This window comes from Trichosurus vulpecula, chromosome 2 (genome assembly GCF_011100635.1).
Source record: "Trichosurus vulpecula isolate mTriVul1 chromosome 2, mTriVul1.pri, whole genome shotgun sequence".
NCBI lineage: Eukaryota > Metazoa > Chordata > Mammalia > Diprotodontia > Phalangeridae > Trichosurus > Trichosurus vulpecula.
Genome location: NC_050574.1, coordinates 190,239,249 through 190,245,639, shown reverse-complemented (window position 1 = coordinate 190,245,639; position 6,391 = coordinate 190,239,249). Strand labels below are relative to the sequence as shown.

Below are 6,391 nucleotides of genomic sequence, written 5' to 3'. Positions count from 1 at the left end.
TTGTGAGTATATGTCATCGTTAGTAATATCCTTCAACCTTCTTATGCCTGACATGCACTTTTCCATTGCTCCTTGAGTCACTTATATTTTTGATTCTTTGGAGGTTGTGATATTTCATGGTTCACAGCCTCAGTGTCAGAATGATAATATCAAAATCTTGGGTCCTTGTGTCAGATATGTTTAGGATTGTTGAAAGGGCTAAGCAGTTTCCTAAACGTGATCCAGCTTGTTCTCTCTCTCTTATTCTCCACCTATGGTTCTACATATAGATGTAGGCAGATATAGATAGATATGCACACACACACACATACAAACATACATACATATTAATATGTGTGTGCATATACATATATGTACTGATTGACTAACCTGGTGCCCATTCAGCTACATATATGCCTGGGTAATTGACATTTCTTATCCATTTGTTTTCTGTCTGTATGGATTGACAATGCAGTATTCTAGAGCTTGGTGCTTAGCACAGTGTCATCTACAAAGAAAAGCATATTGGGAATCTCATCATCTATAGAAAATCCCTTTTTCATTTCGATCTGTAAAACATCCTCCTTGGCAGTAACAAACACTGTTTGCGAAGCATATTTCTCACTTGATTTTGAATCAGAGGATCATTGAACAAAGTTATCTCTGTGATTATGTTAATCAATGAATACTGGATGATTTTAACATGAGCGTGGGAGATTTAGAGGAAAGCCTTGAAGGCTACATCTTGCTCTACTATCAATTTTTTTTAAAATCAATAAACATAAAAGCATATTGTGTTCCCATATCTCTATTATGTTTTCCACATCCAGTCTGGGGTTACTGACTAAAGCAGCACAGTTTTGCACAGGAGTCTACATGGGCATGCACTGCCCACAGCTGTTAGTTATGCCCTGGGCCTATTTAGGAGACATTGGGATGTGTGCTCATCACTGCTGTTTGTGAGAAATTTTGTTCTGGATATAGAAAGAGGTTCAAGAACCCAATGTTTGAAAGAGAAGAATCAGTAGGAAGAATGATTTTATGTATGGGGGAAAATAGAAGAAGAGAATTAAAATGAAAAGTAACAAATGTGAGAGAGAGTTCAGGAGACTGTAGCATTGGTCATTTATTTATAAGTTATTATTATTATCATTTCCTATTCATTCCTCTGTGAGATGTAGACTTCAGTTGTTATTCAGTCATTTTTCAGTTATGTCCCATCCTTCATGATCCTATTTGGGGTTTTCTTGGCAAAGATACGGGAGTGGTTTGTCATTTCCTTCTCCAATTCACTTTACAGATGAAGAAATTGAGGCAGGCAGGGTTAAGTGACGTGCCCAAGGTCACACAGCTAGTAAGTATCTGAGGCCAAATTTGAACTCAGGTCTTCCTGACTCCAGGGCTGGTGCTCTATCTACTGTGCCACCTAGCTTCCCACCCTCCCCACCTTTTTTTTTTTTGTATTTTTTTTCCTTGTTATTCCTCTTCCACACAATGATACCAGTATTTGGTAAGCAGTAATTAGAAAGACTAGTTATATTTCTACCTGCCAGTTTCTGTGTCTCTGTAGCTCCAGTCTAGGAAAAGAACTTGTCAGGAGGGTTTTGAAGGAAACCTGGACCACAGGGCATGCATGAGATCAAAATGACTTCAAATGAGAGGTTCCTAACAAGCTACACCTTTCAGTCAATTGTGCAATGGTGAAAAGTGTAGCCCACTAGTCAGCCTATTCCCTGCTCAGATTCTCATCAAGGTTCAATTCTGTTCAGAGGTGGTAAAACACAATTCCTATTCAAAGCTTTTGGATCTCTTCAAAACAGATCAAATTATGTCCTGAATGGCTCTTCTACAGAATTTGAATTCTATGGAAATGTCCTGCCTATTTTAATGTCACTAGGATTAAGGATCTGGAAGGGAGGGGAGCAGTTGGAAAAAGAGGAAAGGAAATATGATGAAAAGCCTTCTGTAAGCACACAAAGAGAAAATAGGAAGTTTCTCTCTAAATCCCCATAGAGAGTTGAAACTAACTGTCAGAACTGGGCTATACCCAGGAGCCGCAGACAAGCTTTGTTTACAAGTCAGAAACTATAATAATTCCCCAACGATTAAACTTCCCTTGCTTACATAAGATGGATCAAACGCATCGCTGATCACAATCTTTCCCAAACAGGGGGTCTGAGGAGAGTTCTAAGAGGGTAAGACCTGTGCAATAGAACCAAGAGTGACCAAATATAGATATTGTAATTTACTTACACTTTCTCCTTGTTTCACGTATGTAGATTTTGTCTTCCCAGATGAACTGGAAGCTTCTTGAGACTGTATCATTCATAATCTTGTACATTGCTATATATATGGTAGACTAAATGCTTACATGAATTATTCAAATCATCCTTTCTAATGAGGGAAGGTGGCATACCCCTACAGCATTTCCTCAGTGGATGGATTTGAAAAAGGATTTATTAAGTGCTTTCTATATGCCAAACACCATGCTAAGCACTGAAAATGCAAATTAATAAAGACAGAGTCCCTGATCTCAAAGAGTTAGCTCACCTTCTAAGGGGATGAAGGGATAATTGGGGCAAAAAAAAGAGTTCACCTGTAGGATGGATTGAAAGGCCTGTGGAAGTGCAATAGAGGGGGCAGCTAGTTGGCATGGTGAGTAGAGCACCAGCCCTGGAGTCAGGAGGACCTGAGTTCAAATCTGACCTCAGACACTTGACACATGTACTAGCTGTGTGACCTTGGGCAAGTCACTTAACCCCAATTGCCCTGCCCCCCCCCAAAGAAGTGCAATAGAAGGGCAGATGGCAAGGCCTAGGGCATCTTAGGGTATACCAGAGGGTCAGATTATAGTTCACAGGAGTTTGGGGAGCTTAGTGGCATCCCCTAACAGGGGAAGGTGTCAAAGTCCAGAGTGTCAGGAAAGGAGCTGGGTTAGAAGTGAGTACGGCTGGCCTGGGTATTTTCTCAAATGGAGGTGCTGGGCAGGAAGTCACCAATGGGAGTAGGGGGCTGAAGAGGAAAGGGTATAAAATCTGGAAAGTCAGGAGTAGAGTTGGGTTCCATAAGTGGACAAAGGATAAGTAAACACCTACTTACCCTCAACGAACTGAAGTTCCTAAAACTAGATTAAAAAAAAGACAAAAACCAACCCACCACAGATTGTTACTGAGAACTGACAAATGATAGCTGAGCCACTAGTCTAATAGCTGAAAAATCATGTTAGAGGTACTGCTGGATTGGAAAAAATGCAAATGCTATGCCAGTTTTCAAAACAAAGAACAAATTAAATTCTTCAAATTAAGGCATGTGTGCCTGCCTTCAATTCCCAACACAATTCTCCAATATGCTATAGGAAGGGAAGGTTTGTTAGCACTTGGAAAGTGAGCTCTACCCAGTGATCCCTGGGAGCCTGCATTGGTTAATCAAGAACAGGAGATGCCAGAATAACCTCATTCCCTTTTTGGAAAAATGTGCCAGATCAGGGCCAGAGGAGTGGGGGGGGGGCCACTAGCAGGGGCTCCCTTCCGCCTTACCTTATCTTTGCCCCTACCCTGATGACACCCCAGGCCACCCACACCTCATAGGGGCAGTATGGTGTCAAAAATAACACTTGTATGAACTGAGAATCACCAACTACAAGACTTCCACTGGGGCAGAGGCAGGGGAATGGTGGCAAATATTTAACAACAGGCTCTCTCCCCAAAATAAAAGTACTCTGGATACACTTTTAAGTTTAACCTGCATTATTAACATTTTCTCCATTACTTCCTTAAATCTCAACAATCAACAAACAAGAAATCAAACCCTGATTTGTAGTGCTTGCCAATTTCTGTGCTTACACTGAAAATTTAACAACAGGCTCACAAGCTGGTTAGATTTGGCTTCAACATACCGCTGGGTAGAGGACCACGAGGCTTTTACAATCTGCCCTATTGCTGTGTCCTAAAGTTCTCTAGGACTTTCCAAATGCCCTGCCACTAAATTCCCCAAACTCCTATGAATATTATCTGACCTGCTGGCATACCCTAAGGTACCCTAGGCCTTGCCATCTGCCCTTCTGTTGCACTTCTTTGGGGCCTTTCAATCCACCCTACAGCTGAACTCTTCTTTATGTATTGTCTATGCCCCCATCATTCCCTCATCCCCTTAGAAGGTGAGCTCCTGGTAAGGAGACGGACACGGGGATGGAGAAGTAGTAGTAACTGTTGAAGAGGCTATCTGGAGCAGTAGTCTGTTTCTTTACCGCTGTTGGATTGGGGAAGCAGAGATTCAGAATCCAACCTTTTCTCCCTCTCCCCATTGTTGAGATTTTTTTGATCTTCAGCTACACTTGTGGCTATTTGCCCCTTGCCATCAAACACCATGGCCAGCGGTGTCATCAACAAGACTGACCCCTGTTCCATGAACTCCCGTGTCTTCATTGGGAATCTCAACCCTCTGGGTGTTAAGAAGACTGATGTTGAAGCCATCTTCTCGAAGTATGGCAAGATCATGGGCTGCTCGGTTCATAAAGGATTTGCCTTTGTTCAGTATGTTAATGAGCGAAATGCCCATGCTGCTGTGGCAGGAGAGGATGGCAGAATGATCGCTGGCCAGGTACTAGATATAAATCTGGCTGCAGAGCCAAAAGCAAACCAAGGAAAAGCAGGTGTGAAGCATTCTGCAGCAATGTACAGCTCTTCCTTTGACCTGGATTATGATTTTCAACGAGATTATTATGACAGGATGTACAGTTACCCAGCCTGTGTACCACCTCCTCCTCCCATTACTTGTGCAGTGGTGCCCTCCAAACACCAGCGTGTATCAGGAAACACTTCCTGCAGAGGCAAAAGTAATTTTAATTCCAAGAGTGGGCAGCGGGGCTCTTCATCCAAATCTGGCAAATTGAGAGGTGATGATCATCAGACAATTAGGCAGCTGACCCAGATAAAACAGTGGATTCTCTGTTGAAGAGCCTGGAAAAAATTGAGAAAGAACAAAGCAAACAAACAGTAGAGATGAAGAACAAGTCAGAAGAGGAGCAGAGCAGCAGCTCCCTGAAGAAAGATGAGACTAATGTGAAGATGGAGTCTGGGGCGGGGGGTGCAGATGACTCTGCTAAGGAGGGGTGATAATGATAATGAAGATGGGGGGGGGGAGTGGTGACCAGCCCGAGTTGATCAAGGATTATGAAAAAGAAGCTGAAGAAGGAGAGTTTGACAGAGACAGTGCCAATGGCGAGGATGACCTTTAAGCATATGTCGGGGTTTGAGAACTCTCGTCCCATTATTTCTTTACCTAGGCACTTGTCTTTGATCAAACTTTTCACCAGATCCTCTCCCTTAGTATCTTCCAGCACATGTTCACTGTTGTACCCAACTTTATCCTTCCTGTGTTCACTAATGCTGCCCTGCCCCTTTGCCACTTCCTTCAATTCTCCTAGTAGTTATATTAAGTCTCCTGTAATTTTGCTCTTTTAATTTTGATACCTCTTTATAACTTAACAATAAAAAGGATGTATGGTTTTTGTCCGCTGTCTCCAAAGGAATCTCTTGTTATGTGGGGAGTAAGCACAGTTCTCTGTTCAATTCAAACATGAGACTGATAGCTACTTCCAAAAGTGAAAAGGCAGTCTCATTTAATTCAGGTCCCTGTATCTGAGAACTTTGAGTGTCTTCTCCTCTACCTAGGATTACATTGTGGGGCTACAAAAATGTAGCAATGATTTTTTTGTGTGTGTGAATGACAGTTGTCAGTAGAAATGCATAAACAGGTACATTCACAAGAGGAATTAGTGTGTGCTTATATTTTTTTAAACAGACTTTTTTCCTAAAGTTGAAATTTTGGGTAATTCATGTGAAACAGCCTGATGTTTGGAACTTTTTTCTCAAAATAAAAAAAAATATATATTAAACTAGGGAAAAAAAAAGGTGAGCTCCTTAAAATCAGGGACTCTTTTTTAAAAATTAGTTTGTATTTTCAGTGCTTAGCATGGTGTTTGGCATATAGTAAGTGCTTAATAAATCTTTTTTCATCTATTCACCAAGGAAATGCTGTAGACACAATCCATCCGGGTTTCATAGAAGTATTTTGGCATTCTTGTGACCGTGATAGTAAGAGATAGGCTCCATAAAAATATGGTAAGGTAGATTCAAAACCTTTCCAATGATCCAATCTCAAAGCTAATGATTTATTGAACCAAGTCAAGCTAGAGGGAGTACCAGAGAGATTTGTCCTTAGCTCTCTTCAGATCAACAATTTTATTTATAACTTGGATGAGGGCACAGATGGTGTGATTGCTATAGATATGTATGACATGAAGCTGGATGGAATAGCTTACCTGTTTGATGACAGGATCAAGACCTCAAAAGATACCCACAGGCTAGCCCTGATCTAATAAGATCTTATTATCAGATCTAATAAGATTATA

General features: G+C 41.3%; 1 pseudogene; it reads left to right on the top strand.

Moving 5' to 3' along the window:
- The first annotated feature begins 4,335 nt into the window (after positions 1–4,335).
- On the top strand, positions 4,336–5,233 carry LOC118839124 (annotated as a pseudogene).
- The last annotated feature ends 1,158 nt before the right edge of the window (positions 5,234–6,391 follow it).